Raw genomic sequence first — 25,520 nt, 5'->3', positions numbered from 1 at the left:
GGAATTCAGGAGGTTGCCGGCCCGTGAATGTGTTGGCGGAGCAGGGGCCAGGCCAGGTGGGAAGTGTGTGGACGTCGCCAAGGCCCGCAGAGTGAGCAACACCACGGCGCAGGGTGTCCGTGGCTGCTGAGCCTGACCCCGGAGCTGGCGGGGGCGCCTCAGGCTGGACGTCCCCCCGGCCAAAGACGGACATCTCAAGGAAGGCTGGGGACATGGTGACGAGAAGCCTCACATATGACTTCTTATGTAAAATCATTGTGGCCGCTCAGCCACACGACGGAGAGATGTGGTTATTAATCCAGAGCTTTGCAAGAACGGATACTAAGATAGGAGCAAAATGCCAAATGTCAAAGCGTTTCTGCAAAAAATCTACTTATGAACATTTAACGAAGACTGAAAACTCTACTGCCTTGTATTCACAATGCATGTTTTTTCTCCCCCTGTTGATATGAAATATTGTTTGTGTTAAAGCAAAATAATGTTTAGAAAGGGCTATATTTGGGGCGCCTGGGTGGCGCAGTCGGTTAAGCGTCCGACTTCAGCTCAGGTCACGATCTCGCGGTCCGTGAGTTCGAGCCCCGCGTCGGGCTCTGGGCTGATGGCTCGGAGCCTGGAGCCTGTTTCCGATTCTGTGTCTCCCTCTCTCTCTGCCCCTCCCCCGTTCATGCTCTGTCTCTCTCTGTCCCAAAAATAAATAAAAAACGTTGAAAAAAAAAATTTAAAAAAAAAAAGAAAGGGCTATATCTCTGTAAGCTAAGTTTATTGCCAAAATTATGGTCAATTCACTATTCTTAAAGTTTTTAGAAATTTCACCAATGCCGATTAGAAATAGGAATGATAAAAAATATATCAATATCTATTACAGATTAATACTAACCAGTGTAGAGGCATTTGAATCGTAGCCTTTTCTGTAATAGTTATGTACATCCTGGAGCATTTGGAATTGTTGGATTTACTTCTTTCTGAATAGCGATTGTTGTATGAGCCTCTAGTGAGAGAGACAGAGAGACAGAGGAAACCCCTAACTTGGATTCATTCCTCACTCATCTGTTGTGTGACCTCTCCAGATTTCTTTCTGAAATTTAGTGGATTTCATTTATATTTACCCCTCACTTCAGTTTCTAAAAGTATGTGTTTGTTGGGCATAAGGTTCCGATGGAATATTTGACCTGAAATCTACCTTCAGAGTCTTGCCCACTCAACAAGCACCCAAAAGCTAGGTGATGGGTATCAGTATCATATTTCAATCCTCCCCAATTTAGAAAATTCTGAGTCAAGTCAATTGATCTTGAAACTTTAAAATTAAAAGCTCCAAATGGCAGCTTTCCTTTTTCATTAGAAAATTATTGGATTCTCTCTGGCTTGTTGTGCACATTCCATATTCAGATTTTTTTCCCATCTCGTATACCTCTGCACCCGCCAGTGTGATTGCCATGGCGGCAGCCGCGGGTGAATAATTGCCTGTCTTCACTGGAGCTTGTTTTGGAGCTGAAGTCGAGGGCTTGCTTCCTGATGTACGCATGCCTCATTTGGATTCTGCCAACAGCCTGGGGGCTGTATTATTCATGCCTTGGCAGAGAGCACTCACTAAAAGCCCTGGAACAGAGCCAGGTACTGGCGAGAGATAGTGGAGTGGAGCCTTGCAATGTGCAACAGAGAAGAGCATCTATAATCCAAAAAAAAAAAGAAGAAAGAAAGAAAGAAAAGAGGAAGAAGAAACAGGGAGGAAGCAGAAACAGGGATCCCTGCACTTCCCTTTTACCCATTTCACACTGATAGAAATTTCATTTGCATTAAAATAAAACACCCCAGCATAATTGCATTTTTTTCTAACTACGCTTGAAAGTTTAACACAATTTTCCACGTTTAATTGCAAAGCTGATTTTAATTAGTAAGGGCCTGCATGTGAAAAATGAAGATTCACTCGGGTGCATGGAGCACACTGCAGTGTTTGCTGAATGCTCTAATTAATGTATGGATGCCATACAGCAGGGCACGCCGTGGGACGCTCATGAAAAATTCTGTGCACGAAGCCACTCGGCCAGGCTATCGGTGTTTTACTTCACGAACCCGCAAGAATCAAGAACTCCCCCCTCGTTCTTTATGAGCCGTCATTGTGCACGCCATCACCCCATCCGTGAACCCTATGGCACGCCTCTCCTTTTTACCGTTCGTCACTGGCATTATAAACCAGAAGTCAGGGCATATATGTTTTAATATCAATTTGGTAGCTTGCACGACGGTACAGGGGGCAGAAATCTGGAGATCTGGGGACTTATCTGTATGGAGTAGAATCAAAGCAAGAGGGTTCCGGACTCGCCGCTCACAGCTTATTATTAGTCACATGTGTGCAGACAGACGAGATTCAGGCACAGTCCTTTCAGACCGAGACGACACTTAACCTTTATTGTCACAATACATTCTTTATTTGAAAAAATAAATAAATAAATACAAAGCTCCCTGGCCATTATCCTGGAAAAGCAGTCTGCCTGCTGCCCGTAGTACGTCTGCCCAGATGGCCAGGTCTCTGGCCGTTGCCTGTTTCATTATGTATTTTAGAGCTCAGCGTGACTGATTCGGTGCATTTAAATCTGAAAAACAAAACACGTAACGCATTTGGGGCACACTTTTGATGTTGACGAAATTCTATATATGTTTCAAATAATTCCACATTCACAGAGAAGGAACTTGGGCATTTTCGGGCAGTTACTAACGTCCGTAAGCATACCTGTGGACACTCGGTGGCATTCACAGTCTGGATTGGTCAAGTCTAGACATAGCATTTATAACCTGGCTCTCATTTCTTGACTAATGATGACAATATATAAACATGGCTTTGAAACATCAACAGAGTGTTTACTCCTCAGAAATTGGTGGGAACAACAGGCATCATCTCGGGTTCTCCCCAAGTTCAGTTCTGACCGCCACCACGTGCACTGGGATTACGGCAGCCGCTTTCTCTGTGGGAAGCGCGGACAGGAGGGTTCCTGAGGTCGGGGGTGCTGAGCCGCTGTGGGACCCACAGTGCGTGCTGACAACTCTTCCCCCTGGGACGGGAAGGGCCAGGCTCCTCCCGCTGTGAGGCGCACGTCCCCACATGAGAGCTTGTAGGCGGGGGGGGGGGGGGGGGGGGGGGGAGGGGATCTCCGGGTGGGGAACCCCCCACCAGATTTCAGTGTGCACACGGGTGAGGATTCCAGGAAGGGCTCCCAGCGCCCGGAATCTGTTTCACAATGAACGGTTTTGGGGGAACCACCTGGTGAGCCCCACTGTGAGCCCATTCCTTAAATCCGTGTTGGAGAGCGGTCACACTGCGCTCACCTGTACCCACACCTTGAGGACCCTCGTGAGGACTCCCTTCTCCTCGTTCTCTGATCTTGTGTCCCGAAGAGAAAACGGTGTGTCAAACATTAGACCCCAAGACCCGATTGAAACCGTACCCTCTTCCTGCCTGAATTAGCGAGAGACGGAGGGAGGAAGTGCTCACTTGGCGGTAACGCTGCTTTCGTTCAGTGAGATTTTAGTGCTTTTGTCTGAAAAGTTTCTGTGTGACTAAGTATGTCGCCAGCTGCAGTAAATGGAAAACCCTCGTCCGACGCGCTTACAAAATGCAGAATTAACTGTCTCACGTAAACTGGAAACAAAGAGCCTCCCTCCCTCAGGGGCTTCTGCCCCATCACCGGCCCCTCTGCTGCAAAGCTCTCCCGAGTCACGGGACAGAAGACACCGGACGGGTCACTTCCAGGACCTCGCGGAAACACAAGGGGGAACTTTCCAGAAGCTGCCAACACCATCCTCTGTTCCAGTGCTCCAGCTGGGTCTCCAGCCACCTGCGAGCCCTCCCTGATCGCCCTCCTGACTGTCGGTCCCAACCCTGGAGCTGGAGGCGGGGTCAGTGCCCCTAAGGCAAGGGTTCTCAAAGTAGGGTTCCGTGACCTGGAACATCAGTGCCACCTGGAAACCTTCTGGGAAGCCAGCACGTGCTTGGGCCCCACTCCAGACCTGCTGGGTGAGACGCTGCGGAGGGGGCCCTGCGGTCTGGGATTCTGATGCTCCCTGAGTTGGACAACCGCTGCCCAAGGAACAGGTGTGTGTATACAGAAGGCAGGCACCCGGTCAGAGGGAGTCTGCAGGTAACGGAGGAAGGAGACTTCTTCTGGGTAGAAGCATCTAGCAGGAGCGGGTACGAATCTGAAAAATCTTGGGTGGTGACAAACCCGTGCCCCGAAGACCCCAAGTGCCAGAAGCTGCCTCACAAATCTGTCCTCCTCCCCTCTCCCGGGTGGGGGGTGGCCTGGGAACGTCTCGGTCCCGGCCGGACAGACTTCGGCGGACGCGAGGCCAGAGCCTGGCGTCCCACCTCACAGACTTCAGCCCTGCCTGTGACCGTGACGTGGCCCCAGCATTTCCCAGGAGCTGGGGAGGAGGGCTGTCCCCCCAGCAGCCCCAGCCATGCCCCCGTGGTGCCGCCATGACCTTCGCTCCCGAGGCCTCCCTGTGGCCACAGAGGACGACTCCCAACCGGGGACAGTGCCGTCCTGCATCTGGCTCTCCTCCCACGGCAGAATCAAGGAAGCGGGCCTGGTTGGGAAGGGGTCAGGGCAGACCAGGCGGCCTCGCCAGGCTCAGCCCCGCCCCAGATTGGGACCCCCCAGAGCCATCTCCGGGCATCGTGTTGCACTCACGGGTGGGGTCCAGGGACTCAGGGCTGCTCGGAGCCCCCTCCAGGCCCTGGGCCAGCGTGTCGTCTGAGAGCCAGGCGCTGTGGCCGCCTGGCCGTTTCTGCCCCACGGCCTTGGCCCGAACAGAGCGCGGCAGCCAGGAGCACGCAGGGATGCAGGGCCCGGGCGGGCGGGCTGGGGGGAGAGCCGGACGCGCCCTGGGGACTGTGTGGAGCCTGACTCAGACAGGCGTGCCTGGGCCCCGGCAGTCTCCGTCGAGCCCTTGTGGGCTTAGAATGGATCCTCAAGATAAATGCACCTTCCCTTTCCCGCTAAGGGAGAGTGCTGCACTCCATTTGTATGATTCAACAGACTTTGAAAGATCCACTCATTGTAATTTAGTAGCCACTCTCCGGGCTGTGAATATTACCTAATGCTATATTTAACATCGCCAGGGATACGCTTCACGTACAAGTGGATGCATTTCCTAAAACTCCAGGGAGCGAGAGCAGGGAAATGAGCATCCTGGAAGAAATTCCATTCGTAAATAATGCATAACAATTCAGGGATGTGCCCGAACCGCTTTGTGAGCCCCTCGGCCAGCGCAACGGCTTGTGAGTGGAGAGTCTGTGCTCCCCCGAGAGCAGGTGGGCAGGACAGGCTGGAGGGGAGCGGGCCCAGTGGTGCCGTGTGCTTCTCCAGAGAGCAGCTGAGCTAAGAGGGCGGGAGGCAGAGGCGCCATCCGGGGAAGGGTCCGCCAGACGGCAGTCCTGGAGTAGAGGCCTCAACCGCGGGTCGTGCGCACTCGGTCTCATGGATGCTTCCGGTCCCTGTTCATACAGACCTGGCCCGTCACGTCACGTGGAGAGCAGCTACTCGGCATGGGGTCAGGAACAGAGACTCCGTCCTGATGGGGCCACATATGGGCACAGGCCCCTCCTCGTGTCTTCTCGATTCACCCCCTCCCGGCGGGGGCCCAGGGGTGGGGACAGGCGAGGTGGGTGCCGACAGAGTTCTCTCCAAGGACAGGTGGCTAAAGGAGGCACAGGCCTCACAGGTGGGATGCAGCGTGGTGGGACGGTGGCCGCCAAGAAGGGTCCTGGCCAGCAGTCATCGGGAACGCCACTGTAGCCCCTCCCCCCTTCCCTACGGGAAGCCCCCGTAATGCCTATAACAGTAACAGCGGTAGGACGATGCGAGAAGCACTTTATAGTTTACAAGTCCTGGTCCCGTGGGTGTTGGCACTGGCCACCAGCACAGCTCCGTGGTCCTGGGCTGTTGTCCACACCCGGGTGGACTTCTGTCCCCTCCAGCGCCAGTCTCCCCTGCGAGGCGGGCATGGCCGTTATCGGGGACACTTCTTAAATTATCCTAGACTGACTTCTAATACACGAAAAGAAGAGGGTGTGGTGCAGGCTGAGAAGAGGAGAATTGGGGGGGGGGGCTTTCACAGCCCTTCCCCGGCCAGGATGCGCGTCTGGTGGCTCTCGCCCCCACCCGGGGCCATCGGGGCACTGGGGGGACATGGGGCACACGGCACGGCGCCTGGCACCAGGTCTGCGGGGAGGGACCGTGCACACGCAGGGCTCCTCAGTCTTTGAAACGCTTCCGAACTTGGAAAGATAAAAAGGGGTTAGCTTTTCAGATGCTCTTAACTGACTCTCCAGGGGCCTCTGTTCACCAGAGAGGCTGAAGGGAGTCAGAGTGACTTAGAGTAAAGGACGGAAATGGGGACAGCCTTCTCTGAGTATTGATTGCGTTATGGTCACTGCGTGACATCTGCCCCGGACGTCAGCCACCACTGCTGCTGGGTTTTTCCTTTGATTTTAATGCATTTTTGCTGTTTATTCAAATCAGTCTCAGGATTTAAATTTGTATTTCTTTTTTTATTTTCACTGAACATTATAACATGAGCCTTTTCCTATATCAGTAAAGACTTTTATTTTGACTTTCATGGCTGACTTCCAACTCCACTCTTATTGTTAGAAATAATTTAGTTTTTTGAAACTGTCTCGTGTTATGAAAAATGTGTGATAAGTATCTTTACAGATACCTTTTTACGACTTTGATTCTTTGGTGCATGTTCTCATAAGGAGAAGCGTGGGGCTGGAGAGCAGGAAAACAGGAACTGTTCTTTTAAGTTTCTTTCCAGCAAAAGGAATCTTCGTACGTTCCCACCAGCAGAAGGATGCGATGTTACCCCATTGCACACAATAGGGGATGTAATTGTTTCTAAAATACTTCCTTCTTCTTGGAAAAAGAGTTATAGTATTTGTGAAAGGATCCATTTTTAAAAGATTGATCATTATTTTCAACAGTGCCTTTTCCGGACAATTCCGGACAATGGCATGCTTAGCCATGAAAGCCATGCTTTCTTCTTGCCTAAGAATGATCCCCCTTAGTGTTTGGGCGAGCTGGACCCCCAGACCGCTCCTCCCTCCCACAGCCTAGGACAGTGTTTTCCACAGCCGGACAAAAGCAGAGGGGCCAATGCTTTGCGCCAGGCAGAAAAGGACACTCACCTTCTCCTCTCTGTCATGGTCACCCGGCTCACCCCTCCCTGCCACCAGCCCAGCCTTGAACGGCAAGCACGGGATTCAGAAGAGGAGCCAGGTGACCAGACAACAAAGCCTGAAGCACAAGTGTGTCTGTGCAGGGACAGGGCACACGAGAAAGTGGAAAGTCACCTTGACCTCCTCAAGGCACATCCACGGGCACACCTGTCGTCGCCTGGGTTTCTTGGAGGCGTCTTCCCCCCGAGTCCTTTTCCTGCCACCCTGGACACAGCACCAGGCCCCGGGCATCTCTGTGCTCCCATCAGCCGACGAGTGAGCAGGACCCCCCCACCAGTGCCGCTGCATTTTAACTTTGAGCTGGTGAGCGTGCCCAGACACGTTCCTTTCGGTCTGTCACGTGTCTTCATGATTTAACTTCAGGAAGATTAGAGCATCTTCTTCTTGTCACCAGTTGCAATGCCAAAGGACAGCAAGGCAACCACTTAAGTTGTCCTGGCTTCATTTGTACAGAGAAGGGAGGACAGGGTGTGAGCTTGGTCCCCTCCCTGCCCTGCGTCTCCATGCTCGGGACTGATAGCGATCTATACCCGCCAAACACTTGGAGCTTGGGGACAGCCCCGTTCACCGTGACCCTGTCATTCCATCATTCCATGCACTTGGATAGACTCTGGCCAAACATATCCCTTCCCGATGGTGAGAGCTGATCTGGTGCGTGGGAGGCCGACCCTGGACTGCTCCTGCTTCCGGCCGGTCGCTGCAGGCTCCGGGATGGCCTCCGTCCCTTTGCACAGACAGGGCTACCGGTGACCAGAAGGCTGGTTAACTTAGTCTTCTGGAAACTGACGGTACGTGAGAGCCCACAGTTGTCTCCATCAAGTTACTGGAGTAAATCGTGTAAGCTGGCAGTGTTCCGGGCACAGGAACTGATGGCGAGTTAGCACGCCCAGGCCTGCCCCCGACCCCCGTGGCCTCGGGCCCCAGCCTCCTTGACAACAGGGTTCTTGCCTCGGACACCCACGACCAGCCTCACGTAAGCCTTTCGCACGCACGGCACCCGCTCCCTGGATGCCGTGCGCCCCGCGGGCTGGCGCTCGGCCTTCAGCCCTGACGCCTGAAACCACCAGCAGTTTTAATCCCTTCGTGCGGGCTGTTTTTATCTTTATATCACTCACAAATGTATAACTGTACAGAAGAGATCTACTTAAATTATAAATTGTCATCTGTTTTCTCCTGAAAACAAGAAACACTGTGGAGTGCTTGGAGAGCATTTTCGTAGATTACCTTTTTCCACTGCTGCCGTTCCGGGTGTGAACACTGCACAAAAATGTCTTCGGATTTTAAAACGATCAGAATTCAGGCGGGCGACAGGCGTAGAGATTCCACCCAGGTGAGTCCTTCTCCCGCTCCTGCCGTCACCCCGGGGCCTCTGCAGGTTATGAGAGGCTCCCGCACATTGCACGTCTTTGTGCCGCTGCTGGGAACCCACCCCACCCCGACGGTGTGGCTGGGACGAGCTGCTGGGGGTCCAGCGAACCTTTTCTGCGGCAGCTGCCCTTGGCCGCGGCCCCAGGACACACGCACCGAGGAAGCGGGCAGACAGACAGACATCAGCACAGCGCCGCGAATGTCATCCCGGGAGCAGGGACCCAGCAGGGGCAAGCAGATGGACGGGCTGCATTTCCAGCCCGACACGGGGACTCTGCCAGTCGCTTCCTCCAGAAATCACAGGGCTCGTCGGGAGCGGCCTAGAGGCAGTGGCGAGACCATGTGACGTCACGCACGGACTGCTGGAGGGACGCCCCGCGATGCTGACGGCCGAGGGCCCTCTGTCCAGCAGAGAGGATACCTGGAGGGGAGCGGGGGGGACGCCTCCCGCCCTGGGAGCAGCCATGACCTGTGGTGTGCAGCACTCAGGGAGGCACGCGTCCAGAGGTGCGGATCGTGGGGCCGTGGCCCGGGGCTGCCGGAGGAGGAGGCTGGGACGAGACAGGCGTGCCCACGGAGACCCGTCTCCAGCCGCGGGCCTGGCTTTCCACACGAGCTCTGCCGTGCACCCCAAAATGCCTGAACAGGAGGCCACGTCACTTTCGATCTCTTTCGTTCACTTATAAACGCACCAGGTGCTGTTCATGGTGACCTTCACCTAAGAAATGACGTGGACACAGATCTCCAAATGTGACATTTTGGAATTGGAAGTTGGAAGACTTTTTTTTTTTCTTTTTTTTTTTTTTTTTTGTCCCAGCTCTGGCTCCAACTACCGGAAGGGTCTGGAACAATTCACCTCACCCCCCAGCAGGTGGGAGACACAGATGGACACCAAGCCCCTGGTTCAGCCCACATTCCGCCTCAGCCACTGCCCCACGGCTCTCACTTTGTGCAAGGAGTGGTCACGACCCTCTGAAGACCGGGTTCCCTTCTACACGTCAAACACGTGTCACCAAGGCCAACCTCGCCAAGCACATGCTTGCACACGCCCCTCCATTATTGCCGCGTCTGCCCGTGTGGAAACTTTGCTTCCCAGACGGATGGCCCTCGACCCCTGGGACAGAGCCTCTCCGTCTGCCTCGCCACAGGCCCCCTTACAGCGCGGGCTCCCCGTGGGCCCTCACGACACGCCTGCAGAAGGGAAGCTACCGGCGAAATGCAAGACCCAGAATAAGGGAAACACAGAGCGACTTCTACATGTGAGCAGGTGACACTGCCTCAGTTTACCGTCCATAGTAAGACACTGTGCCCTTTCCCGGAGGAAGGCCCGGGGGCGCCACCCGGATGCTAACTGCCTCTGCACCAAGCGTCAGGAACTTGCTGTGCGTGTTGGAGCACATCCCGGGGAGGAAAGCACCTCTCCCCACAGCACCTGCACCTCCCTGTGGAAACACACGTAGGACACAGCGTCCCCGGTGCCGTAATGGAGTCACGTCGAGGGACAGTGGGGCAGAGGAACGTGGACGCGCGCTCCTGGGCTGGTGGGTGCTCCCAAGGGGAGAGCCTCCCACCGGCGAGCGAGGGGGACTGCGGTGCTCGGGCAGAGGGAGGCAATGCGGGATGAGGCCTGGCCCGTGGGGAAACTCCACATTTTCGTTCACTCGTTCAGCCCATCGGCCGGGCGGCGAAGCTAGCGTTTGCGCCCCTGCGACGAGGTAGCCGTGTGCCGAGCGCGGAGGCCCCCGGCCACCAGAGTGGGCGTCTCTTCCAGTGCCCGGGTGTGGACTCGGAACGCAGGGGCGGCCGCCCACCAGGTAGCTGAGGCCCAGGACAGGGCAGCGCAAGGGGGAGTCAGTCCTCAAAGGGGCAGGTGGGGCAGGGGGCCGGGAGCCCAGTGAGGACAGAAAAGCAAGTTCCCCGCGGGGACCGAGGCCGTCCCCCAGGGCAGGGGTGTGGAGGACAGCAGGTGAGGGGCCTCCCGTGTGCCGACGGGGAGAGGTCGGAGCCCCAGCTTCAGGATGGCACGTGGGACAGGAGCAGACATCGTGAGCCGAGACTGCGGTCAGGAGCAGGGTGGAGAGTGAGGACAGCCTGCAGACTGGGGGGCAGGGTGGGGGGGAGGCGGGGAAGGGCCCAGTGTGGCCTTGGGGCAGCAGTTCCCAGGTGCGCGGCCCAGGACCGGCAGGGGGACCGGAGGAGGCTCCAGGGTCAGTGCAAGTGTCTGTGCCGCTGGGAGCATTTCTGCCGTGACGTCAAAGCCTTGTGGAGCGAGGGGACTCTGGATGCACCTGCGGCCTGGCATCCTCGCACGCTGGCCAGAAGGCTCTCTCGCCCCCAGGGAGCTGGAGACACTGAGCTCGGGGCCCAGGGACCAGAATTGTGTGCCTGCTCCGGGCTCAGTCCTTCCCACCTGCGCCCCGTGCCCTTCTCTGGTGCCTTCTGTTTCCAGCTCAACGGAAATCTGACGGCCCTGAGGTTCTGGGGTTCAGGGGTGGCTCACAGAACCCACGCGGCCCAGGAAGTGGAGCTACGTATGAGGGTCCTTCCACTCGCCGCAAAGGCGCAGGGAACAGAACCGGTGATGCTCAGAGCACGGGGACTCGCAGGCGGCCACTCGCTCACCCAACTGCCGTTCCCAGTTTAGCGATTCCGGCCTGTGTGGAGGTACCTGAGGGCAGACGCCCCTTGTAATGGCGGGCCTGTCCCACGTCTGACACTGACTCGCGTCTGGGGCACGCGGACATCTTTCAGACGGTAAGCGAGCACATCCAGGTGGGCCCCTCGGCACTCCCACGTGCGGCAGGGTCACTGCCCTCGCCGGGGGCAGGAAGCCAGCGGGGCCGCACCTCCGGGTAATCGCGTGCGCACCCCGCCGGCCTGCCCAGCACAGAGCTCACCGGCTCATCTGCTGGCGGCCTACGTTTTCTTGTCACGATGCGGCGGAAGGACCAGAAGTAGCGAAGCCCGTGCATTGTTCTCAGCCAGCGGCGAGAAATTGTTTTTATACGAGAGTCATTTCCGGAGAAACGGAATTACTCTGGGTTCTCAGCCTCCAGCCAAAGGCTGACCTGCCTGCTGTGGTCCCGGAATCTGACGTCCCCGCTCGGGGAGTCCTGGGCCCGGCCTCTGCAGGGACCGTTCTGAGACCGTGCAGTGGACGGCCAGGACTGTCAGCCAGCCCCCTCTGCCCTCTCCAAGCCAGCCTTCAGACGGCAAAGCCCTTGACCCGGGAAGGGCCGGATACGGGCAGAGGCGGGGTCGTCTGGCTTCAGGCTTCTCCCTCGGGGCTGCCACTGGGTCAGGGCCACGTCGTGCTGTGTGCGGCCCAGGAAGCCCACGGGCACATCACATTGGAGCTGCACCTCTGAACGGCCTGTAGGATCCGGCCTTTTTGCTTCAGGTTCTGGTTTTTCTGTTGTTTGTTTTTCTTGCAATAAGTTGATGTGACACTATGGACCTTTCTTGCCGTGTCTCAACTTCTGGGAAACTCGTCCCCAAGCAGACCCGTGCTATACACACCGGCCCTCACTCGTTTCTTTTTAGCGCCGGGGAGTTTTACATTTTTGAGACTGTTATTTCAATAAAACATGTGAGGAACCGCGTTGACGTGGGAACTGTTCAAGGAAACACACGGGATCCTACAAGGAAGGGGCCTCGGCAACCTCCCGACCCCCTGGCCCGGCGAGAGTCTCACAGGGAACAAGGGCATCCCTGACACAGCCCCTTCGGTGCTTCCAGACCCCCAGACACACCTGGTCTGTGGCCCCCGGCTCCAGACGATGCCTTTGAAAGTGCTGAGGATCTGATCGGTGCCTTCTTTTCGCAGACCCTAGTTAAGGACAGACCCACTCGTCAGTAAAGAGCTTTCTGGTCCCAGACCGGCATCCATTTCTGGAACAAACAGTCTCAGAACCTTTGCATTTGTACAACTAAGATTTACTTTTCTGCTCACAGGGAGGAGAGGTTGGCCGTTTGGAAAAACTTCCTGTCTCCTTACTGTTAAAAATGGAGACAGATTTAAGTGCCTCGCAGCAGAACCGTTTCCATTAACCCAGTATGGAGTTGAAGGCCAGTGCGCACGCCTCTCCTGCGTTCCCCACGCGCGGCTCCCTCCTCCCCAGGCCCCAGCAGGGTGTCTGCACCATGTAAAAGCAGCAGTGCTGAGTTTCCTTAAAAAAGAAAGAAGTTCTACAACCCGGATGAGACCCGGAATACAGTGAACTCGGTGGGTCCAGCTGCATCTGAAGACGGCTTCGGAAGCCTGTCCCCTTTGGAGGGGCAAAGTGCTGGGGGCGATGAGGAAGCCTCCTGCCCTTGTTAGCGCTCGTGGGGGACCCGCGGGGAGGGTTAGAGCCTTGCTACCAAAACATCCTGTGTCTTTCTGCAAATGACCCAAGTGCTCAATAAAACAAACGTCAGTAGACAAACCACACCGAGGACTTACCCCAGCCAGGTGTGCCCAGGTCCCTGCCAGGTGTGCCCAGGAAGATAGTCCTCCTCCTTGTTGCCTAAACACATGAGCAGCTTCAAAGCAAGAGGAGAGAAGTGAGGACCGCCGTGTAGGAAGTTAGAGACAGAACTGCCTCTGCACACACACACACACACACACACACCCCAGGACCTCACACCCAAGCAAGACTCCCAGGGACACCACACCTAAATAAAGCAGTGTGATTGCACCGTGCAGCACGCCTCCCCCGCCAGCCACTTCTGCACATCCTTTCTGGCTGGGGACTCTGAAAGACCACAGCCACCAGCGCAGCCACACAGGGCACCCCCGTGTCCCCTGAGGGCACCTCCCTGCTCACAGAGACAAGCAAGCTGGAGGTAGACGGGACAGAGACGCCACATTCAGAGGATCCAGGAGAGATCCTGAGAGGAGGGGCACAGCGGAGGCCCCGAATTTGTCCTCAGAGCACCTTTCCCGTGAGATTTCACTCCGGCTCGTGTGAAACCGACAGGGTGCCCCCCAGCGCTTCTCACTCGGCTACTGTGTGCAAGCAGGCTGCCTGCCCGAGCAGAGAGCAGCCTGCCACAGAGAACGTAACGTCTCGTCGTCTGAGTTCAGGGAGGAGAGCAGGTGGTAGGAGGAGCGGCGGACCCGCGGCCGCGCGTGTGCTGTTCTGTGACGAAGAGTCACCCGCACGGGGACGTGGCTGCGCCGGGTCGTGAGCAGGGCAGTCACGCAATAAAGAAGCTGCTGTGTGCTTCCTCAGGCCCAGCACGCCTCCTGGACTCGGAGACGGAAATAACGGGAATGAACATAGCTGCGTTCAGCTGACATATCATCCGGCTCCGGGGGCGGAGCCCCAAACGCAGATGGATTTGGGGATAAGGTTGCTCTTCGGCAAAAATGTGCAGCGGCGACAGCTTGAAACTAGCCGCTGCCACAGACACTAAAATCGAGGCTACGTTATGAAGAAAACATTCTTAAATCTTTATAACGACCAGATTTCCAGGCTCATTATTTGTAGCCTGCTGTCGACGAAACTGTAGAGCAGCTTTTGAAACCCTATGTGGAGTCAAAGCTTATATATTTTGCTTATTAGAAAATGCATATTTAAGAAGCTTCAAATTTCTATCAAGGGCGTATCTTGCCTGGAGTGTGCATGTGTGTGCGTGTGTGTGTGCACATGTGTGTGCTCGTGTGTACACGTGTGCGCACGTGTGTGCACGTACACATTATGTGTTCGTGTGTGTGCTCGTTGTACATGTGTGTGCACGTGTGTGCATATTATGTGTTTGTGTGCATGCGTGCATCTCATGCAGGCTTGTGTACATGTGGGTGTGCGTGCATATGTGCACTGTGCACATGTGTGCGTGTGTGTACATGTGTGCACTCGTGTGTACTGTGTGTGCATGCCTGTGTGTGTGCATATGCAGGCAGGCGTGTGTTGCATGTGTGTGCACATGTCTGTGCACGTGTGTGCGTTATGTGTTCATGTGTGTATGTGCATGTGTGCATATGTGCATCTCAGGCAAGCATTGTACACGTGTGTGCATGTGCTTGTGTGTGTATGCGTGTGGGTATGTGTGCATGTGTGTGAGCACATGTGTGTGCATGTTTGTATGCGTGCATGTGTATCCATGTGTGTGAGCGCGTGTGTGTGCATGTGTGTGCATATGTGTGTGTGTGCAAGCACATGTGTGTGCACGTGCGTGTACATAAAATGTACATCTATGATAGACATGAGCCACGGACGTTCATATGCATCACCTGCATTCCCACACTAAATCTGTAAACAACTCAATCTCTCAACTACCAGAATTTTAAATACTTCGCAACTGAGCAATTTCCTACCAACCACGTGAAGACAAAGTATCGTGTCCTACCGCGCCTGAAGGAGAATAATCTAGCATATATTTGGGGAAGAGACGGAAGGACATCTTTAGCCCTTTGCTTTATGCCTTTTCTTACACGCTTGTCCCCGGTGCCATCATGCAAGTGGCACGCTTCTCAGTTCTTCCTGCGTATCCTACTGACCGCGGCTCACGGAAGCTGGGACGGCCGCGTCAGTGTGACGTATTTCACGTCTCCGGTGTGGGTGGTGCCAAGTGCCAAGTCTTCCTGCCACATTAAGCATTACCACGGCACTGAGTGCCCGTGGCGGTACCACGCGGAACAGCCACTCACTAACGGAATTGTCACACTTGCCGCCTCAAGCGTTAAATTCCTCATCTGGACTAAATGCGGACCGGGTGGCCTCCGTTGCTAATGTTCCGTGTGACCTGGCGCCCTTCAGACCAAGAGGGCCGGCGTCAGCCTGTAAATGTTCAGAAAGACAAAGTTGAAGTTGCCGCGTTGTCGAGAGAAGCCGACGCTGGTATCTGCGTGCGCGGCTCTCTCCGGGGACGCCCTCCTCTGGCCGGTGCGGGCGGGATGCCTGCGGGGTGCGGAAGGGCCCCCCACGGAGGTGCTGCTTCTGGCTGGCGTCAGCCTCTACCGCGTGGTGCCTGACAGAAGAGCTGCTCGCAGACAAAGTCTGGTCTGATGCCACCCCACGCGTCGGCCCGTGCACACCACTTAATCCCTGTGGCCTCGGTTTCTTCACTTTCTAGGTTGAAAGATGGATTTGGCGATTTCTAAGCCTTCTACCTCCTCCAGACCCTACCGCTCTGAGGGTGTTACCGTAGTCAGCAGCATCTCCTCGCACGCAGTTCACTAGCTCATGATGGACCAGCCCCTTCCGGAAACCTTATCAACCGCTTGACATTTTTAACTAAAATAGAAAAAGTCTATGTGTATTTACAAAGCGGTTTAATTTTCTAATCTCACTGCCAAGAGGTAGCCTGGTTCTTGGGGTAATTTTATCCCAACATTCTCAACATTCTAGTCTCGTCAATGACAAAGATAGTAAATGTTGTTTTTGTACAGGGAGAGGAGAGAGCACACATTTTGTTGAAAGCCAGATGCTGGTAAAATCAAGTCTAAGACTGGTGGGCCCGTTCTGAAAGCGCCAATAATATTGATCGATAGAAACAGACGTATCAAAGACCCACTCCTTCATTTGGCACAGCGAGGATTGAGAACAATTAACTATACGGCACAGTCCCTAAGCCAAGGAGAAAACAGTTGAATCGAGATGATAAGGGAAATGCATCTCAAAAAGTCAAGACCACAATAAGGTGGTTTACAAGATTGGTGCAAGGTATCAGATGGTTCCTAAAAGTAGAGAGTCCTGAATTCTGGACTGGTCAGGAGTGACTTTACGGGAGGGTGGACCTCAAGACGGATTTCAAAGGGTCAGCAAGAGGGAACGGTCATGGGTGGGCATGGGATTGCGGGCGGAGAGTGGGGGGAAACAGGCAGCCACCACCAGAGCTCCAGGGCCATGTGGTGGGATCTAAAATACCCGGGAAGGGCGCCTGGGTGGCTCAGTCGGCTGAGCGTCTGGCTCTTGGTTTCAGCTCACGGTTCACAGACTCCGCTTGACAGCATAGACCCTGCTTGGGACCCTCTCTTCCGTTTCTCTCTGTCCCTCCCCCGCTCGTGTGCACGTGCACACCTTCTCCCTCTCAAAAACAAATGAGTAAACTTTAACAAAAAAAAGAAAAGAAAAAGCAGCCAATGATAAAAAATAAAAACAAAATAAAATTACATAGGTAGGACAGAGTCATATTTTTTAAGTTCTTTAAAATTAAGTCGGGGCGCCAGGATGGCTCAGTTGATTAAGCGTCTGACTCTTGATTTCAGCTCAGGTCGTGATCTCGCGGTTTGTGGGAACAGGCACTTTGTCGGGCTCTGTGCTGACAGTGTGGAGCCTGCTTGTGATTCTCTCTCTCTGCCTCTCTCTGCCTCTCCCCCATTCACTCACTCCCTGTCTCTGTCTCTCTCTCTCTCTCTCAAAATAAATAAACTTAAAGAAAATTGAGTAGACAATGTCCAAGTTCCAGAAAGAGTTGAACACACTTGTTAGCTCGGGCCGCCTTGCAGACCTCACTAAAACAGCGGCCAAGAGTCTGGTTCTTAAAGGCAAAAGGACACTGGGAAAAATAATGGGAAAGGAGAAACAGCACCAGAATTTTGGAGGCGAAGGAGCAGAGAGTTGAGTACTGTGAGATCTAGCAGACGCCCGGCCCCTAACAACAGGCGAACCTCGGGTGGCCCTGACGAAACCTGAACCCTGGAATCCTCTAGAACTCCTGAACCGATGGCACCAGGCACGGCTGGACGTGTTGACAATGGACCTGACAGCGGGGAAACTGGTCTTACGCGTGGGTAGAAGCAGCCACCCCACTGTGCCGCTCCGGGCCCGGAGCCGATGAGCCAACTCTTCACTCCCGAGACCTGATCAGCTTAAAAAAATGTTCTCTGGAGCGAATGAAGCACAGAGTTTGTCACCGAGGTCAGCGGTCACTGCCACGGAGTCACTGTCTGCTGAGGGGAGGGCTGCGCGGGCATCTGTGCAAGGAATGCCGAGACCCTGGAGTCTCCACACTGGATTCCCAGCACGTCGCCTGCCGGGAGGAACGGCCACTTCCTGCCGGACCACCTGACGAAGCAGCCTGGTCCGGCCGCACCCGAGACCCGCAGTCAGCGCAGTCCTGCCCCACGTGTGGGGGACGTCCAAGGACCAGGCACGGGGGAAAGCCTCTAAAACGAAACAGCGCAACAGAAAAAACAACCCGGAGAAAATAGAGAAAATCTTCCCTGCAAAGGTGTAATATTCTCAAACAGGAAGATGAGAAAACAATTAGGACCTCAAAGAAATTCAGAAAAATGAAAGATAGCAAGAAATAGAACTCAAGAGAAGGACTGGAGGTAAAGTTGAAGGAACTGTCCAGTTAGAAGGACAAAACCCTGGGGGAAAACAGAGAAAAGATAAGACAACACAAGAGATGGCTCCGGAAGCACAACAGCCAAATAATAGCAATCCAGAACCAGAGAAAACAGTAAGGATAAAATAGCGCTGGAAGTAAGTAAAAAATTTCCCTGAACTGACTCCAGAGCAGCGCGTGGCCCAGAACGTGGGACTGTATCCCCCGCCAGAGAAACTGGCAAAGACTCTCAGAAGCCCAGCTTCATACAGAGGATCAGAACTCATAACAGAACTGGACTTCTTGACCGGCTCTCAAGGAACTAGGTCGCAAGGAAGAAAGCGGCAGACATACCGAGGAAAATGCCATATGACCTAGAATTGCATTCCCGGGCGGACCATCGGTTGTGGGCAGCACACAGACACCTGCACAGTGTGGAGCAAGGGTCTCACATGTGTCCCTTTCTCATGCCTCCTCCGTGAGCTCCTGGACCATGTGCTGCACCCATGCAAGACAGTGGAGGACAGAGATGTTGGGTCCAGAAGCAGGGGACCCAGCACAGGTGAGGGAAGGGCGTCCCCAGCACCAGTGGAGGGAAGGGCGTCCTTGGGAGGAGGCTGCTGGGGCTCCCAGGGGGACAGAGGTCTAGGGACAGACACTTAGAGCAGGCTAGACAAGTCCAGGACAGGTTCCTCCAGGGTGAGGTGGGGGGTTCCTAACGGAGTGGAATGTGTGCAGAGTTGACCCCCCGAAGGAGAGTTTGGGCATCGAGAGTGAGAAGTAGGGACACGTGTGACCAGTACTGTCTGCGTTTTTGTGCATCTGCGGCTGTCCACACGCCTCTCCATGTACATGGCCTGAACTCTTCCATCCGTGTGGGTGTGGCCCATCCTTCCCAGGTGTCTGTCTGTCTGTCTCCTGCCCCACAGCCCATCCGGTCCATCAGGCAACTCTCTGCTCATGTCCTGTGAAGTTGGGGACTGTGTCCGTGCTGCTCAGTGAAACATTCTCTGAACAAATGCACAAAGGAGCCACTCTGTCTAGTTCATTCAGCAAAACGTATTTTTTGCTCACCATGTGATAGACATTAGAGGAACAGGTGTGTGATTGTTTTAATGGATCCTGACCACAGCCCCATAAGTGGGGCTGGGTTTCTTGGTCCTTAGAGACCAGAAAGGCAAGATGTGGGGACAAGGGACTCTCAAGTACTTTGTTCAATGTTATTCAGCCGTGTGACCTTCAGAAGATCCCTCACGATCTCTGTCCCACAAAAAGGGAATTATAATCATTTCTATCCCGTCATCGTGTACCGTCGCCGTGAGGGCTTAGTGGGCTCATTTTTGTGAAGATGTTAAAAAACAGCAGGTAAGGGCTCTGTGAGTCGTGCCATATTCGCCAAGCTGGGATTTGAACTCAGGGCTCCAGAATCATGTGCAAATATGACTTACATGATTCCAAAATAAGTATTTTAGCCCTGACACAACCGAGGCCATTCAGGCAATACAAGAAAGGTGTCACCCGTGAAACAGCGATCATACACAGCGACCGTGCGTCTATGAAGTGGCTGTGGCTTCGCGAGCCTCCCCTCGATGTTGGGAGACGTGACCTGCCTGCCCGAGTCCTTCCTCTCTCATCAGAGGCCATGCAACAGGGCTGGACCAGGAACATGCCGCCAAGCCCATTTTCCAGTTACTGAGACCTGACCTTCTGTTTATATTAAAATCAGATAAATGAAAACACCAAGCAAGAGGCCACTGAAAACCCCACAGAAACCAGCCCTGAGAGCTTGTAATACACAACATTTTAAATGTAAGTGTTCACTGCGGCCAGGTAACCAATTTGCTAGAATAACGTGACAGGAAAGACTCAAGATGGCTTAAGCCAAGCTAACAGCAAAGGATCGTAAGAGCTGCACTGGCTGAGACACTCCGGGCATACGTGAGCGGCACAGAGAGGCTCGCAGGACGTGGGGGCCCCGGGAAACTCCCCGCTAACGGCACACAGTTCTTCCCTCTGCAACTTCAAGGCCTTCGGCGGGGCCCAAACACATGAGCTACCGTCACCCTGAGTCACCACATTACTAGTGCTTTGAGGGTTCGACTGTGGAGAGAAAACCAGAAGAGCATCCGTCGCCATCTCCAAAGGTTGTGATTCTGTAAAGTAGGAGCGGACGCGGGACATAAAGAGCCTGTTGACACCCCGCAGACGGGGATCTGGAGTCCAGGGTCGCCATTAGCTGAGCCTGCCAGAGTGTGCGGGGAGCTCTGCTTTGGGGCGTCTGCAGGCATCGCTGGGATCTCCACCCGGGATCGGCCTTGCCCCTCATAGACGGATCCATCTGATTTTGCTACAGCGACACAGAACACATTCCCTTGAGCGACTGGAGAAGAATGAGCTTTCTTGACGTCGGAGTTCTGGGATCTTGAGCTACCTCCCAAAGCTCAGCCCTTCCTGCCCCGTCCTGCCCGGCTTCCCTGCAGTAGCCAGTGGCCACTATTCACTCAACAAATACCTGATGAATGCCTACTGTGTCCCAGATGGCCGTCACGGATCTGTCCACTGAATTTTTTTTGTGGTGATGGAAACCACCAATATGGCAGCCACTACCCACCTGCGGCTACTGGACCCTTAAAATGTGAGCAGTGTGGCCGGGGAGTCCATTTTTTTTATTTTCTTTAATGCTAATTAAATAGCTGCAGATGACTATGGGCTACTATATTGGATACTGCAGCCCTGAATATAACAATCAATTAAACACAGGCCATTTTCTCAGTGTCGTGAAGGAGAACCCATAATCACACCAGTACGTGATAAGTGCTTTCATTTTTTCTTTTGAGAGAGAGGAAGAGAGGAAGAGAGAGAGAGAGAGAAAGGCAGAGAGAGAGAGAGAAAGGCAGAGAGAGAGAGAGAGAGAAAGGCAGAGAGAGAGAGGAAGAGAGAGAGAGAGAGAGGAAGAGAGAGAGAGAGGAAGAGAGAGAGAGAGGAAGAGAGAGAGAGAGGAAGAGAGAGAGAGAGGAAGAGAGCACAAGCAGGGGAGGGGCAGACAGAGAGAGACAGAGAAGCCCAAGCAGGTTCAACACCCAGCGCAGAGCCCGACTTGGGGTTGGATCTCACCAACCATGAGATCATGACCTGAGCTAAAATCAAGAGTCAGACATTTAATCAACTGAGCCAACCAGGGGCCCCAGTAAGTGCTTTCATTTTTAATAAATGGAGGAGACCATGGTTTGTTCATTCAAGCAATATTCCGTGACCACCATCAGCAGCAAGCCTCCGCTGGCCAGCATGGGAAATACACAGCTGGTGGAGGCCCACCTGTCCTATTGAGGAACAGAATCGGGGACCAAAGCAACAACGTGAACCCCACACAGTCGGCTGAGCTCGGGCCCTCCCGCGTGCGGGGATGTGGAGGAGGGCCGGCCGTGCACCTGCTGCGTCCGTGTAACTGGCGCTTCACCTCGGCACCAGCTTCTCAGTTACCCCCAGGACTCCACCGTTGATTCCATTTGGCGTCCACAATCTGGAGACATTCCAGGACTGTGGGTTTCTGCTGTCTTCTTAGAAAGACTCGCGTGGCTGATAGGCATGAGCCCGGGTGAATGGAGCACAACACGGCTGTGGGACACGCTCACTTCCACAGCACCTGCCGGGTAGAGGAGGGCAGCACCCGCCCTTCCTGTGCGTGCAGACTCTCTTTCGGTGGAGGGATATTCCAAGCCACTGGGTCCTGTAGACCGGGCATCTGGGCCACCTGCTGCCTGATGCGTGAGTGAAATCTATCTTATGGGCTGGGACTTCGCTCTCACCTTGAAAGTGGGCACTTAGGGGACGGGGCAACGGAATGTGTTTGCGGTAAGCGTGATTTTGACCTACGGTTCACGCTAATGGACGGAGGAAAAGGCTTTGAGCATCGAGCCATGTGAATTAGCAGAAGGCACCGGACATTTGAGGCCAGCTAGTTCCAACAGTCAGGAATTTAGTTGAAATGGTTTCCAAAATGTATCACAAGGAACTAAATGGAATAAATGAGCAGACCACAATGAGGAGGAAATCCTTCCGGAAGTTTGAGCAATAAAAACTATAGAACAGCAAAGGGACGGGCAACCCCCTCATTGCACAGATAGGTAAACAGAGGCCCAGCCAGAGTCCAGGAGCCCATCCAGGTGTTAACAAAGACGAGACAGGAACACGGGGCTCCGGACGTGCTGTTCCCTCCACGCCGCCTCCCTGACGGCACCGAGGCTGTCTGCGCAACGTGTCACACGCCGACACCAGAACCCGCTGCGTGAGGCGCAGGTGTGATGGGGCACAAACGTGGCCGACTCCCTCCTCCTTCTCATTCTGCCCTGACGCCCCCACCCCCACGCTTCCCACTGTCTGTACTCTGCGATTTTTCTACTCTTCCTCCTTTTCTCTCCTCCACTGCCCCGCTGGCCACCCCGCGGGGCTCTAAAGGAGAGGGGGCCACGGTGGGCACTGGCAGATGGGTGCCTGGCCGTGGTTCCATCGTCACCACTGCACCTGCAGGGGTAACGGGGCAGACGTCTGAGGAGGAGCTGTCCTGAGGGCCAGATGCCCCCCTCGGGGTGGAGCCCCCGACCTCCAGCTCAGACCCCACACTTTCAGGTGTCCTCTTGGCCAGACTCGCCACCTCCCACAACCCCAGGGGCCCGTCTGGGCAGAGCCAAGGCCAGTTGTGTCCGCTTCTGACTGCAACATCCGTTTTAAGGATAACATCCACTTGCCCGCTCTGAACGTTGCTGCCCTACCATTTAAGGTCTAAGCAGCAGGCAGGCCCCCAGGAGATCTGAGGCAGGTAGGTGTGTGTGGACGGGCGGGGGACAGGGCACGAAGCCCGGCCGCAGTGCTGGCTCACCCTGCCTGAAGGAGTCCCCACTGCCAGCTGGAGCGGAACATTGTGGGTGGCATCACTGAACAGCACAGAGAGCCGTTTTTACGTCACTTCCTAGCAATCCGGATGAACCTGAGACGGTCAGAGACGGTCAGAGAGAGGCCTGGTGCCCTGTGCGGGTAGCACTGGTGCAGAACAGAGCTCCCTCACGGGCAGGTGGCAACAGTCGTTACGCCCCGGAACGTCGTGGGCCGACCTGGCACGAGCACCTACCGCTGATCCTTTATCAGGACAAACAGACTGGACCCATGAGTGAGTCCCCCGACCGCCATCTCCGAGAAGCCTGGCTGGTGTGGAGCTCGGGCTGGACGCACTGTCAGGTGGTCGTTGGGCACGAGGGGGTGGACAGCAAGGTGGGGGCGGCTGGGCCTGTGTGTCTGAGGCCACGGACCCGGTCTCCCGGTCCGTGGAAAGAGTCGCACGAAAGAAAGCTCAGAACTCTGTTTCATCTTAGAAATGCTACAGAAACCAATATATGTTCTCTTCAGGTTTTTTTCGGTTATAAGTATTATTCTTGCTTTGATTATTATGTTCTAAGAGATGCTTAGTTTCAAAAGGCAGATGACCAATCGTGCTGGGATTCTGGGGTTGGTGGAGCCTTGGCGATCACCCAGTGGCCCTCGCTTTACAGATGAAGAAAGGGACATCCACGCTGGAAAGGGGACTGACTGCGGTCACACACTTGGATAGGAATGAAGTCCTTCCGTTCTGGGAGCCAGTGCATGCCAGCGACCTCCAGGGCCCCCGATGAATGGCGTTGTCTTTACTAGAGTATGAGATGCACCCAAGCAACCAGAAGAAATAATTCTCCAGGAAACAGTGTCAGGGCCACCCCTTCACTCATGCCGTTCATCCAGATGGTCTGGGGACTGTTGACGGTAGTGACAAACAGCACAACAGTAAGTGTCCAAAACACAGAGGGACATGCCTGCTGAGCACCCAATTCCTGAGTAAGAATAAAAATCGCCATGATAATCAACAGCAGGCACCAAGTATGAGGACTGCGTGTGTGCCCAGCACTGACCTCTCTACAGAAGTGACCCTTCCATCCCCGAAGCAAGTGTGTGAGATGTGCACTTACAGCTTGGGACCCTGAAGTACAACGTCAAATGTCTCCCCAGCCCCTCACTCTGTGACACCTCCCACAAGCCGTTCACGCACATAATCTTCCAGACACAGTGCATCCTGTCTGCCCGTCCCACCCCTCAACCATGGACCTAAGTCTCGCTGTGGGGAGGGACAGTGCCTATCAGAGACTTGTGCATCCAGCAGAGGCTCTGGGGACCCTCATCGGACATCAGGTCAGCACAGTGACTGCCTTGCCTTCCCCTTCCTTCCAGGCCCCTCCTGGATGGGTCCCCAGGCCGGTCTGCCCCTTCCTAAACCTTGCCAGACACAATCCTACTGGCCCCACCATTGCTCACTCTAAACTCTGTGTTTGGTTTTTGTTTCCATTTTCTGCACGGATCATGCTCTTCGTTGTGTTCACGTCTTTGCGAAGTCTCTGGGGTTTTTTTAATGTTTATTGATTTTTGAGAGAGAGAGAGACATAGAATGAGTGGGAGAGGGGCAGAGAGAGAGGGAGACACAGAATGTGAAGCAGGATCCGGGCTCTGAGCTGTCAGCACAGAGCCCGACGCAGGGCTCAAACCCACGGACGGTGAGATCATGACTTAAGCCGAAGTTGGACGCCCAACCGACTGAGCCCCCCAAGTGCCCCACAAAGTCTCTGTTTTGCCTGAAATATGTTTCCATAGCTTCATGCAACCTCTTCAAGCCCAGCCCCAGCCTCATTTGTCTGGAGCATGGCCGAGCTCCCTTGACCCCCTGACCCTCTCGACGGGACGCCCTCAACATGCATTTATCATAGCATTTATCACACGTCACCTATCCATTCAACAGCCCTTTACTGTGTGCCCGTGACATGCCATGTGTTTGGCACGCATGTCACCTGTGCTGAGTGGCTCCAACACAGTCTTCCTCACCAGTCCATATCTATGCCTCTCCCCTCTGAATCCGCCAGGGCCCAGCACCCAGCCCCAAGGATCCTCCCCAAATAAGCATGTACTGGATGGTCCATGTGAGACTGGATACTTCTCATCTCAGGTCTAAACGTAAGCCTATCACAGTGCTCCCAAAGCATTCAGTCAGCACCGGAGACCACACGTCTTATTTTCGACAAATGGAATAGGCGCCCACAGCATCCGTGCCCTGTGTCTCTCCCCCTTATTCCTGCGGTGTATCGTGGTTTCCAGGAAGACAAGAACCGTAATAGCAAAGTCACTTTGGAAAGTTGCCCTCTATGGAAGACAGGTCCTGGTCCGGGGGTCTTGCCCAAGTTTGGACTGATTTCAGCAGGGTTTAGGGATGGCTGCCTACAACACTGACTTTTTTCCGTAACGTTGGGACTGACAATGTTCTTCATCAATTTAAACTGTGCGGCTGTTCTCACCAGCAGGCATTTGTGGCTCATCTTCTATGAGTAGCTCGTTAGTTTACAGATACCATTTTGTCGGCAGCATCTACAGATACAAACACATCCAAAGCTTTCTCACAACACATATATTGTCATATTTCACAGAAGAGGGGATATGTGAATATACTGTGCATGAACTAATTCTTCTCGTGAAACACATCATACGTAATGTGTATCTGGCAAGATGTTTAAGAGAATTTGTGTGGTCGACTGTCGATCGTGAGGGGTGTCACAAACCGTCCTCCTGAGCGCCATGGGGTGTGCGTCCCTAC

The 25,520-nt window shown here is 54.4% G+C and overlaps 1 protein-coding gene across 22 annotated transcripts in view; it reads left to right on the top strand.

Moving 5' to 3' along the window:
- MYT1L (myelin transcription factor 1 like) overlaps positions 1-25,520 on the top strand; it is a 430,813-nt gene that overhangs the window by 291,631 nt on the left and 113,662 nt on the right. The gene's annotated exons all lie outside the window — the stretch shown is intronic.

Source organism: Neofelis nebulosa, chromosome 9, assembly GCF_028018385.1.
Source record: "Neofelis nebulosa isolate mNeoNeb1 chromosome 9, mNeoNeb1.pri, whole genome shotgun sequence".
Lineage (NCBI taxonomy): Eukaryota > Metazoa > Chordata > Mammalia > Carnivora > Felidae > Neofelis > Neofelis nebulosa.
This window is presented reverse-complemented; position numbering and strand designations above follow the sequence as displayed.